We start from the raw sequence: 17,905 nt of genomic DNA, 5'->3' as shown, positions 1-17,905 counted from the left end.
TTCTTCAAGCGCTATCAAATTCGTTGTTGATCATTGCTAGACAACCATTTGCAGGTATTGCAATTGATTTTCAGGTAGATTTAAGCCACCAAGGGAAAATTCACAGTATTCTTGGTAAGCAACTCCAGTGTAGATTTGGCCCTATGTTATTGTCCTGCTGAAAGGTGAATTCATCTCCCAGTGTCTAGTGGAAAGCAGACTGAACCAGGTTTTCCTCTAGGATTTTGCCTCCAATTCGTTTATTTTATATCCTGAAAAACTCCCCAGTCCTTCACGATTACAACCATACCCATAACATGATACAGCTACCACTATGCTTGAAAATATAGAGAGTTGTACTCAGTAATGTGTTGTATTGTATTTGCCCCAAACATAACACTTTGTATTCATGACAAAAAGTGAATTGCTTTGCCACAATTTTTGTGGTATTACTTTAGTGCCTTGTTGCAAACAGGATACATGTTTTGGAATACTTTTATTCTGTACAGTCTTTCTTATTTTTCCTTTGTTAATTATGTTAGTTTTGTGTAATAACTACAATGTTGTTGATCCATCCTCAGTTTTCTCCTACCACAGCCATTAAACTCTTTAACTCTTTTAAAATCACCATTGGCCTCATGGTGAAATCCCTGAGCGGTTTCCTTCCTCTCCGGCAACTGTGTTAGGAAAGGCGCCTGTATCTTTGTCGTGACTTGGTGTATTGATACGCCAGCCAAAGTGTCATTAATAGTCACCATAGTAAAAGGGATGTTCAATGTCTGCTTTTATATACCCATCTACCAATAGGTGCACTTCTTTGCGAGGCATTGGAAAACCTCCCTGGTCTTTGTGGTTGAATATGTGTTTGACTGAGGGACCTTACAGGTGTCAAATACAGTTTTCAACAGGTGGCAAATACAGTGTGTGTGGGGTACAGAGATGAGGTAGTCAATCAAAAATCATGTTAAATACTATTATTGCACACAGAGTGAGTTCATGTAACTTATTATGTGACTTGTTGTTTTACTCCTGAATTATTTAGGCGTGTCATACCAAAGGGGTTGAAACCTTATTGACTAAAGATATTTCAGCTGTACATTTTTTATTCATTTGTAAAAATGTCTAAAAACACGAATCCACTTTGACATTATGGGGTATTGCATGTAGGCCAGTGACAAAACATCTCAATTGAATCAATTATACATTCAGGCTGTGACACAAAAAAATGTGTGAAAAGTCAAGGGGTGTGAAAACTGTATTTGCCACATTGCAATCAGACGGTGGTAAGAGTTACATTGTCATGGGAATGAGCAATGTTCCCCATCCTCACTACCTGCTCAGCCAGTGAGACAAACAACTCACATCTCTGCTCTTGAAGCCTGAGAGAGGGAAGATGAAAAAAAGAAACGCTCTCTCTCATCTCCATCCTTCATCCCTTCATTCCTTCCTTGGTACTACTAGGTCCCTCCCCAAATCCAAAGTTGATGGCAACAAGGGTAGAAATAAACAGATTTGAAAAAGCAATTAACATTTCCCTAAAGCTCAGAAGATGATTTGCATTTGTTTCCAAGATCATGTTTTATTTATCAGTAATGACAACCAATCAGAAGAGAAATGAATCAATGAAGGCGCTAGCAGGAGCAATATCCGGCCATCTGAGGGTCGCGCTTGTCCCTCCGCCCCTGGCACACACAGACATGCACCCATATACACACACACAACTCCCTATCCCACCCACACCACACACACGGTCCTGTGCCACCCCCCATGCCCAACTACCCACTACCCCCCTCCCCTCTTGCGCTGGGCTTGTCATAGGCCCATATTTAGGTGACTGATTTTTTTCCCATTGAGCTCTAAGGAACTCCATATGGCCTGGATCAAAGGTGTTGCTGGGTGCATGGTTCTGCTTTATTGCCAGCCGCTGCTGTTAATTAGAAAACAAGATCAGAGGCAGTATTAAAATCCAATTAAATTGATATGAACAGATTGCCAAGTGATGTTCGCTAATGTATAATTGAGCACCATGCAAATTTCAGTGGCTGCCTTTTGTTTTTTCGTGTCCCTCTGTCTATCTCTCTCGTACAGAATGTGCAATGGAGCTTGAATGTTTTTTTCTTCCTCTTCCTGTTTTTTCTTCCTCTTTTTCTTCCTGTTCTCCGGCTAAAGGTAAACAAGTAAATGCCAGGAGACGGAGGTATTGCTTTCATCAGTTAAGTTACATTGATATCCTACACATCTTGCACTTGTGCTCAAGAGCACCGAGAAGAAGGAGGAGGGCGGGCAGGAGGCTGCAGTATGTATCCCAAGATCCTCTGCTTCCCTGGCAGAGAGAGGGGGGTGAATGAGGGGGATGGGGGGATGCCGGTGCATAGAGACCCATAGTACGCCTGCTTGTCTCGACACGCTTGCTGGAAATGTGTGGAAGGGCCAGGCATCAAAAACGTTTGTTGAGCTGAGGAAGGGCCAGGCATCAGAATAATCAGTCAGATTTTAGATCCATACTATAAATGTGTGATATTGTGAGTTCCTTAGCGACCATAGGAATATATTTAAAAAGGAAATTGCTCTGTTCAGATAGAGATATTTTAATTTATATTGTATAAAATAACAGTACAGTAGTTATGTAATGGGCTTACTCGCTGACAGCCTGATCTCATCAACGTCTTTAGTTAAAACAGGTCACCCAGGTTACAGGATTGGACACATTTCGGATTAGGGATTATATGCGGGTAATATAAAGCACAGCCCTAGATGTCATATATTACATATTCAGACAAATAAACATCAATGGTCAAACACTGCTTTAGCTGACCCTAAACCAGTCAGTCCAGAGGCCTACCCAGCAGACGTCAGGTTTCAGTGTTGTGTTGAGACTTGTGACACATTTGGTTTGAACATTTTGATCTTTCAGTGGACTCTCTTATACACAGTGATTTACAGTCAGTGCATTCAACTAAGGTAGGGAAGACAACCACATTAGACACCTGAAACCTGAATATCCAAGATGTGTCTGTTGAAGTCGGACTGAAACAATGCTGCCTTATTTACACTCTAATAGGGTGTGTGCATGGGCGGATTGGCCATTTGGCAATTCTGGCAAATGCCAGATGGGCCGGACAATCCTTTTGTTGGGTGGTCTGGTCCTGTTAAGATTTGTTAAAATTATGTTTGTGAAATTTCTCTGTCATAATAATATATTTCAGCATTTGCCAGATCAGTGGGGAACGGCCGCCCCCTACCAAGATGGGCTGGCCTGGTTTTCTGATAGGCTGAGCTGAGCTCCTTCAGAAATGCACATTCAAAGTCAAACGAGCATTAGCAGAGCTGCTCTGTCTCTGTGTCATCAGTGAGCCAAGATCATGGATAAGCTTTAAAAAATTACAGGTGCTACCGAAAAAGGTTCTTGAGGCCACATTGGTAGTTTATGAGCTGTAGTAATGAGTGACTGTGGTGTCAGATTACATTACATAGCCACTGCCACTGGAGGCTGGAAAGTCCCACCTATTTCCCACCTGTTTCCTTCGCTGAAAGGCACATTACTTCTTGGCAGAAAGAAACGCATACTGTCAATCAAAGCACAATGCTGGAAATCAATATGCATCAACATGAACTAGTCCCGGTATCATTCTATGACAAACACATACGTTTTATATTGAATTCAATAGAATAAAGCAAAGAGAGGGAGAGAGACAGAGATACTGCCAGTTCCTTAACGTAGCCATTGGCTGTATTATGCAGACAAAACATGAATGAAGAGTCTATTGATGCTCCCGTGCGTCAAACTAAGTAAAGTAATAAACATATACAGTGGGGCAAAAAAAGTATTTAGTCAGCCACCAATTGTGCAAGTTCTCCCACTTTGGTGTCCTTTGACAGCTCTTTGGTCTTGGCCATAGTGGAGTTTGGAGTGTGACTGTTTGAGGTTGTGGACAGGTGTCTTTTATACTGACAACAAGTTCAAACAGGTGCCATTAATACAGGTAACCCTTTGTGGAGGACAGAGGAGCCTCTTAAAGAAGAAGTTACAGGTCTGTGAGAGCCAGAAATCTTGCAGTGATGTTTTGTGGCTGTTGTGACCAAATACTTATTTTCCAATAATTTTCAAATAAATTCATTAAAAATCCTATAATGTGATTTTCTGGATTTATTTTTCTCATTTTGTCTGTCATAGTTGAAGTGCACCTATGGTGAAAATTACAGGCCTCTCTCATCTTTTAAGTGGGAGAACTTGCACAAAATTGGTGGCTGACTAAATACTTTTTTGCCCTACTGTACCTTTCAAAACCTGTCAGTTTAAACTAGGGATGGTGTTTTTGCATGTGATAATCCATGTTATCCACCGATGAGACTTTTCACCAAATGAGACATCCATTTTGAGGCATCCAACGATATGACATCCAGTCTTCGATGAGACATCCACCGATGAGACATCCGGGCCTGGACATGAGGCATCCAACGATGAGACATCCACTGCAGGATTTGAGTGAGACATGTTTCTGATGGAGACATTCCCCAGATCTGAGACATCCCCCGATGAGACATTCACCGTTCTTGAGACATTCACCGATGAGACATCCAGCCCCAGATGAGGCATATCAGTGGTCGATGAGACATCCACCGATGAGACATCCACAGATGAGACATTCACCGAAGCTGCATCCACCGATGAGACATCCAGCCTGATGAGGCATCCATTTTGTTTCTGATGAGACATTCAGCTCTTTGAGTCATCCACCGATGAGACATGACAACAAGTTCAAAAGCCATACATCTTGCTTGCTTGTCGGGACTAAATCACCGATGAGGACATCCACCGATGAGACATTCACCGATGAGACATCCACTGATGTGGCAAATTCATTTTCCTCCATGAGACATTCAAATAGATTCATTAAAAATCCTATAATGTGAGACATTTTTCCATTTTGTCTGTCATGAGACATTCACCGATGAGACATTCATCCGATGGGAGAACATCCACCGATGAGGCATAAATACTTTTTTGAGACATCAAAACCGATGAGACATCCAGGGATATTTTTTGAGGCATAACGATGAGACATCCACCGATGAGACATCCACCGATGAGACATTCACCGATGAGACATCCACCGATGAGACATTCACCGATGAGACATTCACCGATGAGACATCCACCGATGAGGCATCCAACGATGAGACATCCACCGATGAGACATCCACCGATGAGACATTCACCGATGAGGCATCCACCGATGAGACATCCACCGATGAGGCATCCACCGATGAGACATTCACCGATGAGACATCCACCGATGAGACATCCACTGATGAGACACTCACCGATGAGACATCCACCGATGAGACATCCACCGATGAGGCATCCACCGATGAGACATTCACCGATGAGGCATCCAACGATGAGGCATCCACCAATGAGACATCCACCGATGAGACATTCACCGATGAGGCATCCACCGATGAGACATTCACCGATGAGGCATCCACCGATGAGACATCCACCGATGAGGCATCCACCGATGAAACATCCACCGATGAGACATCCACCGATGAGGCATCCACCGATGAAACATCCACCGATGAGACATCCACCGATGAGACATTCACCGATGAGACATTCACCGATGAGGCATCCACCGATGAGACATTCACCGATGAGGCATCCACCGATGAGACATTCACAGATGAGACATTCACCAATGAGACATCCACCGATGAGACATTCACCGATGAGGCATCCACCGATGAGACATTCACCAATGAGGCATCCACCAATGAGACATTCACCAATGAGGCATCCACCGATGAGACATTCACCAATGAGGCATCCACCAATGAGACATTCACCAATGAGGCATCCACCAATGAGACATTCCGAAAATCAGTCTTCTCATGAAAACATCTGCAGCGTCCATAGCTCTACGACCCCCACGAATGTCACGGGACTCAGCTGAAGATAACCCAAATAAATGAATGGGGGTAGTAAATACGGGGGTAAATATGTGTCCTATTTCCTGAACTTTCTTATCTCCTTGATATAGGACAGACACTTCAAAACATGATTCATTATGATTTTGGGGGGGACCGTCTTTTTTGCAGTCCCTAATCTAAAGTGAGTGCTATTTATACTTTATAAATACTTTATACATTTCTGAGTGACCAGTGTAATGTCTCACAAAAACATGGGAATGCCATTGGTAGACATTATTGCAGTACCTGGTAAAACAAACAAGCTGTCACATTCTGACCTGTGTTTTGTGGGTGATTATTTCCTGTTTAGTGTTTTTTTCATTCATCTTACGGGACTGTTCGTTTGTCATTTGTTGTTTTGTTCAGTGTTCAGTTATTTTATAAAAGATATGAACCCTTACCACGCTGCGCTTTGGTCCTCACCTGCGTCCACCACAATCGTTACACAAGCACACAACGCAGAATGTTTAATGAACTACATATGAGAGAATGAACGAGTGCCAAGAGTGGCTACTTTGAAGAATGTCAAATATCAAATATATTTAGGTTACTACTGTACATGATTCCATATGTGTTGTTTCATAGTGTTGATGCCTTCACTATTTTTCTACAATGTATAGAACCTGGTAAAAATGAAGAAAAACCCTTGAATGAGTAGGTGTGTCCAAACGTTTGACTGATACTGTATACAGGTGTGAATAACTAGCTTAGTAACATTTACAAATGTGGGAGTAATGATTAATAAATGGAGAGCAAACAGTTTGAAATTCCTTATAAATGCTATATAAATGGTTTATTATGGACCCTTAAAACAAAGAGTTACCCTAGGAGATTGCTGGGCCCAGCACAGGTCCCCTGGTCTTTTGGTCCCAGTGATGCTTGGCTTAGCACAGCGTTTCCCAAACTCGGTCCTAGGGACCCCAAGGGGAATACATTTTGGTTTTCCCCCTAGCACTACACAGCTGGTTAAAATAATCCAAGCTTGATAATGAGTTCATTATTTGAATCAGCTGTGTTGTGCTAGAGCAAAAAACAAAACGTGCACCCCTTGGAGTCCCCAGGACTGAGTTTGGGAAACGCTGGCATAGCAGCACAGACAGCTGCTTCTGCTGCAGTCAAGTGCAATGGAGAAAATAAGAAAACAGAGAGGCCTCCAACTTAGCATGAATTTTTGTCCCAGTCCGCCCGGCGTGCGTGCTTCCTTGGGTCTCTAAACAAACCCAGTGAATCCTTGGCTATTTACAGCACACCTTCCCCACCATCAGTTCCAGCTTCAGGTGTGACTTTCACATCATCTGACAAATAGAGTCCTGCCGCGGGATCTGAATCACATTGCCTACCCAGCTGTACTGTAATCCACAGCCACAGCAATCCCAACTCAATAACTCCTCCTGGCTGACATTGAACAAGCACTGTTTCTAATTATTGAATAACCTCAATCACATGCATTGTTGACTTCTCCACCATTTGAACCACAGAAACAGACAAAGTGAATAGTGGTTATAGAGGGGGGGCATAATGGTAAACTAGGCTATGAGTGACTGCGATCTCTCTCCAAACAACCCCTAATCAGACGCCATGATCCCAATATCCTGCTCCTTTAATGCTGCCTGTTGTGTTGTATGGGAGGAAGGGCGCCGGAACGTTTTCCCGAACGCTAGGAACGTCATAGACACAAACACAGATATATATATATATATATATATATATATATATATATATATATATATATATATATATATATATAGATATAGATATAGATATATATATATATATATATATATAGAGAGAGAGAGAGAGAGAGAGAGAGAGAGAGAGAGAGAGAGAGAGAGAGAGAGAGAGAGAGAGAGAGAGAGAGAGAGAGAGAGAGAGAGAGAGAGAGAGAGAGAGAGAGAGGGGGGGGGACAAGTGGGTGCAGCTGGTGGCCTTTGTCTCTTCCCGTCCCTCCTCCACGACTCCCAACTGAAAGGTCCTCGGAATTTTGTGTGACACGCCGGGATAAAATTCCCGCTAAAAGCCGTTCCTATATAATGACATGCTAATGTCATTGTAAGGAAGTAAAAGTGGAGAGATCGGAAATTGCGCCAATTCTCCACCATAAATAGGGTGGCAGAATAGGGGGGAGATATTCCCCTCTTTTTATTGAACAGTGATAAAAACCTCAATAAATCCCAATAAAAGGGGATGTGAGATGTGTGAGGAGGATGGAGGATGGAGGGTGGGTGGGGGTGTAGGGTGCTGTAAGAATGTGCCGGTTAGGTGGGGTTGGGTTGGGGAGGGGAGGGGAGAGCAGTTAGGATGGAGGGTGGTTAGGTGGGGTTGGGTTGGGTTAGGGAGGGGAGGGAGAGCAGTTAGGATGGAGGGTGGTTAGGTGGGGTTGGGTTAGGGAGGGGAGGGAGAGCAGTTAGGATGGAGGGTGGTTAGGTGGGGTTGGGTTAGGGAGGGAGGGGAGAGCAGTTAGGATGGAGGGTGGTTAGGTGGGGTTGGGTTGGGTTGGGTTGGGGAGGGAGGGAGAGCAGTTAGGATGGAGGGTGGTTAGGTTGGGTTGGGTTGGGTTGGGGAGGGAGGGGGAGAGCAGTTAGGATGGAGGGTGGTTTGGTGGGGTTGGGTTGGGTTAGGGAGGGAGGGAGGGAGAGCAGTTAGGATGGATGGAGGGTGGTTAGGTGGAGGGTGGTTGGGTTGGGTTGGGAGGGGGGAGGGGAGAGCAGTTAGGATGGAGGGTGGTTAGGTGGGGTGGGGTTGGGTTAGGGAGGGAGGGCTAGGGGAGGGGAGGGGAGTTAGGATGGAGGGTGGTTAGGTGGGGTTGGGTTGGGTTAGGGAGGGAGTGGAGAGCAGTTAGGGTGGAGGGTGGTTAGGTGGGGTTGGGTTGGGTTAGGGAGGGAGTGGAGAGCAGTTAGGGTGGAGGGTGGTTAGGTGGGGTTGGGTTGGGTTGGGGGTTGGGAGGGAGGGAGAGCAGTTAGGATGGAGGGTGGTTAGGTGGGGTTGGGTTAGGGAGGGAGGGGAGAGCAGTTATGATGGAGGGTGGTTAGGTGGGGTTGGGTTAGGGAGGGGAGGGGAGAGCAGTTAGGATGGAGGGTGGTTAGGTGGGGTTTGGGTTGGGTTAGGGAGGGGAGGGGAGAGCAGTTAGGATGGAGGGTGGTTAGGTGGAGTTGGGTTGGATTAGGGAGGGAAGGGAGAGCAGTTAGGATGGAGGGTGGTTAGGTGGGGTTGGGTTGGGTTAGGGAGGGAGAGCAGTTAGGATGGAGGGTGGTTAGGTGGGGTGGGGTTGGGTTGGGGTTAGGGAGGGGTGGGGAGAGCAGTTAGGATGGAGGGTGGTTAGGTGGGGTGGGGTGGGGTGGGGTTGGGTTAGGGAGGGGGGAGGGCTAGGGGAGGGGAGGGGAGAGCAGTTAGGATGGAGGGTGGTTAGGTGGGGTTGGGTTGGGTTAGGGATGGGAAGGGAGAGCAGTTAGGATGGAGGGTGGTTAGGTGGGGTTGTGTTGTGTTGGGTTGGGGAGGGGGAGGGGAGGGGAGAGCAGATAGGATGGAGGGTGGTTAGGGGGTGTAGGGAGGGGGAAGGAGAGGGGGAGGGAGGGGAGAGCAGTTAGGATGGAGGGTGGTTAGGTGGGTGTGGAGGGGGCGGTGAAAGCATAGGGGTCGGATGCAGATTTTTGAGGTCTTGTGTGAAAAGATTCAGCCTCGTCTCTGTGATTTAGGTTGCAGCCCATAGTCCAACAAAGGTTTACAGTCTAGTCCTTTCCTTTGTCCTGGTGTCCTTTCCTTCCTTTTGTCACCTTATGGCCTTATCAACAGGGGGATGGATTAGCCTCAAAAGCATGAGAGCACTAATGTTACAACAACATAAGGTCCCTGACCCTAATATCCTGTTCAGTAGCAATGCCTAGTTTACATCATCTGGTATCTGGGACAAACCTTCGACACCTAGAAAAACACTCATTACATTAGCCTACATTTTTATTTATTCATTCATATGGGACAATGCACATTACTTTACACAGCTACTATACACATACTCACTAAAACAATGCAAAATACAAATACATAATTCTAACAACAACAACACTATCATCAACTGTTGACTTATATATGAGGAACCTCAGAGAACTCAGGTGTACAGCTTTGGATAGATTTAAGCCATGTTCTCAATGTTCTCAACTCAACTTTCTCAAGTCCATGGGCATTGCATTCCAGTATTTTGTATCTCTCACAGAGAAGGCTGATTAACTGATTTTACTGTGTGGAAAAGGGTCTTGAAGACAAGCCTTGCATCTACATCCTGCTTAAAGCTATCCATACTAAATCAATTATGTTTGTAAATGATATGACAATGGAAGTAACTGTTTGGTTTGTTATCAAAAATCTTAAGTGTTTGTTTGTAGAGTGATTCAATTGGTTTCAGAATAGTAGCTCCTGCTTTTGACCAGCATGTGAGGCAGTACCTCAGATGTGAGAAGATCATAGCATGCCTATATAGTCTGTCGGCCTTCAGAGGAAGGAACGTTCCTATATAACTAAAGTTGGATAATCCAAACCTGACCGTGTTAACCACCTTCTTCACATGTTTCTTAGATGTCAAATTGGAGTCCAAAATGACCTCGAGATACCTGAAGTTAGACACAACTTTCAGCTGGTTGGGAAGAATCAATGTGTTTCTTAGAGAAGTACATACAAACATACAAACAGTCTTGTCAATATTTAAATGCAGGCAAGAATGAATCATCCATTTAGAAATATGTACCATAGCTTCAATTAACTTGTTAACAACTAGTTCATTATGTTTTGAGTGTACATATAAAACTTACAAGCATGTCAACTTGTGGGCAAGCAAGTGGGAGATCATTTTTGCTTTCGCCTGCAACATCAGTTCTGTTATACTCACAGACAACGTTTTTACAGTTTTGGAAACTTTAGAGTGTTTTCTATCCTAAGCTGTCAATTATATGCATATTCTAGCATCTTGTCCTGACAAAATATCCTGTTTACTACGGGAACGTTTTTTTTTTCAAAAATGAAAATACTGCCCCCTAGTCACAAAAGGTTAAATTGATCAACAATTCCATGTGATAACTACAATGTGTAGACTTTACAAGATACAGTTTATGTCGTCCTATCATCAGTAATCATGTCTCAGACGCCAACTGAACTGACATCATAATAACTGGTTGGATTACCGAAATATGGTTCCATTTTCCATCTTTTGATTTCCCCAGAATCTATATGTTAACAAAGTGCTTTTTCAAGAGTCAACTCTATAGAGTAGAGAGAGAGAAATGCGGGGAAGGTATTTATGGGGGTCGAAAAACTCCCCCATCAAGCCAAGGTCATGACACCTTGATGATCTTTTTGGTCTAGCTGTGACATTAGGTGCTGTAGGTATCCTGGAGGGCAGGTAGTTTGCCGCCAGTAATGTGTTGGGCAAACTGCACCACCCTCTGGAGAGCACTGCTGTTGCAAGCAGTGCAGTTGCTGTACCAGACGGTGATACTTTCCGTCAGGATGCTCTCAATTATGCACCTGTAGAAGTTTGTGAGCCTCCTCACGTTGAAAAGGCGCTGTTGCGCCTTCTTCACCACATTGTCTGTCTGGGTGGACCATTTCAGATTGTCAGTGATGTGTACGCCGAGGAACTTGAAGTTTTCTGTCATGTTTTGTCTTATTGTCTTGTCATTTTGCTTTTCCCTCTGTTCGTTTTCCCCCTGCTGGTCTTTTTAGGTTCGTTCCCCTTTTTCTCTCTCCCTTCCTCTCTCTCTTCTCTCTATCGTTCCGTTCCTGCTCCCAGCTGTTCCTATTCCCCTAATCAATCATTTAGTCTTCCCACACCTGTTCCCTATCTTTTTCCCTGATTAGAGTCCCTATTTCTCCCCTTGTTTTCCGTTTCTGCCCTGTCGGATCCTTGTCTATTGTTCACCGTGCTGTGTCTGTGTATCGCCCTGTCGTGTCGTGTTTCCCTCAGATGCTTGGTGAGCAGGTGTCTGAGTCTGCTGGGGCCTTCCCGAGGCAACCTGCAGTTCATGATCGAGTCTCCAGTCTGTTCTCGTCATTACGAGTGGAATTATGCTTTATGATTGTAGATTTACTTTACTGGATTAAAGACTCTGTTTTCGCCAAGTCGCTTTTGGGTCCTCATTCACCTGCATAACAGAAGGATCCGACCAAAGAATGGACCCAGCGACTACAGACGTTCGTAACACTGGGTCGAGATAGGGCCATGCTCGGCAGACACGAGCAGGAATTGTCTGCTGCTCGCCATGCCGTGGAGAACCTGGCCGCTCAGGTTTCCGACCTCTCTGGACAGTTCCAGAGTCTTCGTCTCGTGCCACCTGTTACTTCCTGGCCTGCCGAGCCTCCGGAACCTAGGGTTAATAACCCACCTTGCTACTCCGGGCAGCCCACGGAGTGCCGCTCCTTTCTCACCCAGTGTGATATTGTGTTCTCTCTCCAACCCAACACATACTCTAGAGAGAGAGCTCGGGTTGCTTACGTCATTTCACTCCTTACTGGCCGGGCTCGAGAGTGGGGCACAGCTATCTGGGAGGCAAGGGCTGATTGTTCAAACAATTACCAGAACTTTAAAGAGGAGATGATTCGGGTTTTTGACCGTTCAGTTTTTGGTAGGAGGCTTCTAGGGCCCTGGCTTCCCTATGCCAAGGTGATTGATCCATAACGGATTACTCTATAGAGTTTCGCACTCTTGCTGCCTCTAGTGACTGGAACGAGCCGGCGCTGCTCGCTCGTTTTCTGGAGGGACTCACGCAGTGGTCAAAGATGAGATTCTCTCTCGGGAGGTTCCTTCCAGTGTGGACTCTTTGATTGCTCTCGCCATCCGCATAGAACGACGGGTAGATCTTCGTCACCAAGCTCGTGGAAGAGAGCTCGCGTCAACGGTGTTTCCCTGCTCCGCATCGCAACCATCTCCCTCCTCTGGCTCAGAGACTGAGCCCATGCAGCTGGGAGGTATTCGCATCTCGACTAAGGAGAGGGAACGGAGGATCACCAACCGCCTGTGCCTCTATTGCGGATTTGATGGACATTTTGTCAATTCATGTCCAGTAAAAGGCCAGAGCTCATCAGTAAGCGGAGGGCTACTGGTGAGCGCTACTACTCAGGTCCCTTCATCTAGATCCTGTACTTATGTCGGTCCATCTACGCTGACCGGTTCGGGTGCTACATGCAGTGCCTTGATTGACTCTGGGGCTGAGGGTTGTTTCATGGACGAAGCATGGGCTCGGAAACATGACATTCCTTTCAGACAGTTAGACAAGCCTACGCCCATGTTCGCCTTAGATGGTAGTCATCTTCCCAGTATCAGATTTGAGACACTACCTTTAACCCTCACAGTATCTGGTAACCACAGTGAGACTATTTCTTTTTTGATTTTTCGTTCACCTTTTACACCTGTTGTTTTGGGTCATCCCTGGCTAGTATGTCATAATCCTTCTATTAATTGGTCTAGTAATTCTATCCTATCCTGGAACGTTTCTTGTCATGTGAAGTGTTTAATGTCTGCCATCCCTCCCATTTCTTCTGTCCTCACTTCTCAGGAGGAACCTGGCGATTTGACAGGAGTGCCGGAGGAATATCATGATCTGCGCACGGTCTTCAGTCGGTACAGCCAACTCCCTTCCTCTTCACCGGTCGTATGATTGTAGTATTGATCTCCTTCCGGGGACCACTCCTCCTCGGGGTAGACTATACTCTCTGTCGGCTCCCGAACGTAAGGCTCTCGAGGATTATTTATCTGTGTCTCTTGACGCCGGTACCATAGTGCCTTCTTCCTCTCCGGCCGGGGCGGGGTTCTTTTTGTTAAGAAAAAGGACGGTACTCTGCGCCCCTGCGTGATTATCGAGGGCTGAATGACATAACGGTTAAGAATCGTTATCCGCTTCCCCTTATGTCATCAGCCTTCGAGATTCTGCAGGGAGCCAGGTGCTTTACTAAGTTGGACCTTCGTAACGCTTACCATCTCGTGCGCATCAGAGAGGGGGACGAGTGGAAAACGGCGTTTAACACTCCGTTAGGGCATTTTGAGTACCGGGTTCTGCCGTTTGGTCTGCCAATGCGCCAGCTGTTTTTCAGGCATTAGTTAATGATGTTCTGAGAGACATGCTGAACATCTTTGTTTTTGTCTATCTTGACTGATATCCTGATTTTTTTATCGAGATTCATGTTCAGCACGTTCGACGTGTTTACAGCGTTTTAGAGAATTGTCTCTACGTGAAGGCTGAGAAGTGCTCTTTTCATGTCTCCTCCGTTACTTTTCTCGGTTCCGTTATTTCCGCTGAAGGCATTCAGATGGATTCCGCTAAGGTCCAAGCTGTCAGTGATTGGCCCGTTCAGGTCACGTGTCGAGTTGCAGCGCTTTCTAGGTTTCGCTATTTCTATCGGTTTCAGAATTTCGGTCAAGTTGCTGCCCCTCTCACAGCTCTTACTTCCTGTCAAGACGTGTTTTAAGTGGTCCGGTTCCGCCCAGGGAGCTTTTGATCTTCTAAAAGAACGTTTTACGTCCGCTCCTATCCTCGTTACTCCTGACGTCACTAGACAATTCATTGTCGAGGTTCTTCAGAGGTCAAGGCGTGGGAGCCATTCTATCCCAGCGCTTCCAGTCTGACGATAAGGTTCATCCTTGCGCTTATTTTTCTCATCGCCTGTCGCCATCTGAACGCAACTATGATGTGGGTAACACAACTGCTCGCCATCCGCTAGCCCTAGGAAGAATGGCACAGTGGTTGGAGGGCGACGTTCCTTTTGTCGTTTGGACAGACCATAAGAACCTTGAGTACATCCGTTCTGCCAAACGACTTAATTTCAAGCTCGTTGGGCGTTGTTTTTAAGTTTCGAGTTTGTGATTTCTTACCGTCCGGGTAGCAAAAACACCAAGCCTGATGCCTTATCCCGTCTGTTTAGTTCTTCTGTGGCTTCTACTGATCCCGAGGGATTCTTCCTTATGGGCGTGTTGTCGGGTTGACAGTCTGGGGAATTGAAAGACAGGTTAAGCAAGCACTCACGCACATGTCGCGCGCTTGTCCTAGTAACCTCCTTTTCGTTCCTGTTTCCATCTGGCTGTTCTTCAGTGGGCTCACTCTGCCAAGTTAGCTGGTCATCCCGGTGTTCGAGGCACTCTTGCGTCTATTCGCCAGCGCTTTTGGTGGCCGACTCAGGAGCGTGACAAACTTTCGTGGCTGCTTTTCGGACTGCGCAGACTAAGTCAGGTAACTCTCCTCCTCGGTCGTTCAGATCCCCATTCCTTTCGACCATGGTCTCACATCGCCCTAGACTTCATTACCGGTCTGCCTTTGTCTGCGGGGAAGACTGTGATTCTTACGGTTGTCGATAGGTTCTCTAAGGCGGCACATTTCATTCCTCTCGCTAAACTTCCTTCCGCTAAGGAGACGGCACAAATCATCATCGAGAATGTGTTCAGAATTCATGGCCTCCCGTTAGACGCCGTTTCAGACAGAGGTGATAATTCACGTCACAGTTTTGGAGGGAGTTCTGTCGTTTGATTACAAGCGTACAGTCTCTCTTCCGGGTTTCATCCCCAGTCTAACGGTCAGCAGAGAGGGCCAATCAGACGATTGTCATACACGCAGCCTTTCTTTCAGAAACCCTGCGTCTTGGGCAGAACAGCTCCCTGGGCAGAATATCACAACTCGCTTCCTTCGTCTGCTACCGGGTTATCTCCGTTTCAGAGTAGTCTGGGTTACCAGCCTCCTCTGTTCTCATCCCAGCTTGCCGAGTCCAGCGTTCCCTCCGCTCAAGCGTTTGTCCAACGTTGTGAGCGCACCTGGAGGAGGGTGAGGTCTGCACTTTGCCGTTACAGGGCACAGACTGTGAGAGCCGCCAATAAACGTAGGATTAAGAGTCCAAGGTATTGTTGCGGCCAGAGAGTGTGGCTTTCCAAACCTTCCTCTTACGACAGCTTCTCGTAAGTTGACTCCGCGGTTCATTGGTCCGTTCCGTGTCTCCCAGGTCGTCAATCCTCGCTGTGCGACTGCTTCTTGCGCGACATCTTCCCCGTCCATCCTGTCTTCCATGTCTCCTGTGTCAAGCCCTTTCTTCGCACCCCCGTTCGTCTTCCCCCCCCTCCCGTCCTGTCGAGAGCGCACCATTTACAAGGTGCTAGAATCATGGACATGCGTTCGGGACGGGGTCACCAATACTTAGTGGATTGGGAGGGTTACGGTCCTGAGGAGAGGAGTTGGGTTCCGTCTCGGGACGTGCTGGACCGTTCACTTATTGATGATTTCCTCTGTTGCCGCCAGGATTCCTCTCGAGTGCGCCAGGAGGCGCCGGTGAGTGGGGGTACTGTCATGTTTTGTCTTTTTGTCTTGTCATTTTGCTTTTCCTCTGTTCGTTTTCCCCCTGCTGGTCTTTTTAGGTTCGTTCCCCTTTTTCTCTCTCCCTTCTCTCTCTCTTCTCTCTATCGTTCCGTTCCTGCTCCCAGCTGTTCCTATTCCCCTAATCAATCATTTAGTCTTCCCACACCTGTTCCCTATCTTTTTCCCTGATTAGAGTCCCTATTTCTCCCCTTGTTTTCCGTTTCTGCCCTGTCGGATCCTTGTCTATTGTTCACCGTGCTGTGTCTGTGTATCGCCCTGTCGTGTCGTGTTTCCCTCAGATGCTACGTGGTGAGCAGGTGTCTGAGTCTGCTCGTTCAAGTGCCTTCCCGAGGCAACCTGCAGTTCATGATCAGTCTCCAGTCTGTTCTCACGAGTGGAATTATGCTTTATGATTGTAGATTTACTTTACTGGATTAAAGACTCTGTTTTCGCCAAGTCGCTTTTGGGTCCTCATTCACCTGCATAACATTTTCAACCTTCTCCACTGCGGTCCTATCGATGTGGATAGGGGCATGCTCCGTCTGTTGTTTCTGAACTCCACGTTCAGCTCCTTTGTTTTGTTGACGTGGAGTGAGAGGCTATTTTCCAGGCACCACTCTCCCAGGGCCCTCACTTCCTCCCTGTAGGCTGTCTCGTCATTGTTGATAATCAGGCCTACTACTATTGTGTCGTCTGCAAACTTGATGATTGAGTTGGAGGCGTGCGTGAACAGGGAGTACAGTCATGGGTGAACAGGGAGTACAGGAGGGGGCTGAGCTCACACCCTTGTGGGGCCCCTGTGTTGAGGATCAGTGAAGAGGAGGTGTTGTTTCCTACCTTCACCACCTGGGGGTGGCCCATCAGGAAGTCCAGGACCAAGTTGCACAGGGTAGGGTTCAGACCCAGGGCCCGAGCTTAAAGATGAGCTTGGAGGGTACTATGTTGTTGAATGCTGAGCTATAGTCAATGAACAGCATTCTTACAAAGGTATACCTTTTGTCCAGATGGGAATGGGCAGTGTGTAGTGGCTAATATTGACCCTTGTGGGACTCCAATGTTATAGTAAAGAGAGTTCGGCTGAGTGTCCCCCAAACAAAACTTTTGACTTTTGTTTGTCAGATAGGGATACATCCAACTAATAACTTCAGTGGACACATTAAGGGTGCCGGACCTCATCATTCACAGTATCAAAGGCCTTTGATACTGTGTCGACTTCACCACCTACATCCAGTTTAGATTTAATGCACTCCAGAAAATAACAATTGGCTGTTTGAGTAGAATGGTTAGTTGTGAACCCAAATTGCATTTGATGTGTGGAGTTGCCCTGAATGAGGTGATCAGTCAGATGATCAACTACCCATCTTTCAGCTACTTTTGATAGCACTGGAATAATGCTTTTACTGTAGCTCAGACATTTTCCACCAGTGTTGGGTCACCAGATTTTAAAACAGGTATCATTGCAGCAGCGATATTTGTTTTAAAATCAGACAAAACCATATTTGATGGACAGACTAACTAGATGTACAATAGGGGCAATCAGAGAATACTTAGTCTCTTCAGGAATAGTGTCCAGACAAATACATCCTTTATTCAAGAGCTCCTGAAGAAGGTAACATTACTGTCCATTACGGATGCTG

The sequence above is a fragment of the Oncorhynchus gorbuscha genome, linkage group LG10 (assembly GCF_021184085.1).
Source record: "Oncorhynchus gorbuscha isolate QuinsamMale2020 ecotype Even-year linkage group LG10, OgorEven_v1.0, whole genome shotgun sequence".
In the NCBI taxonomy this organism is placed as follows: Eukaryota; Metazoa; Chordata; class Actinopteri; order Salmoniformes; family Salmonidae; genus Oncorhynchus; species Oncorhynchus gorbuscha.
This window is presented reverse-complemented; position numbering follows the sequence as displayed.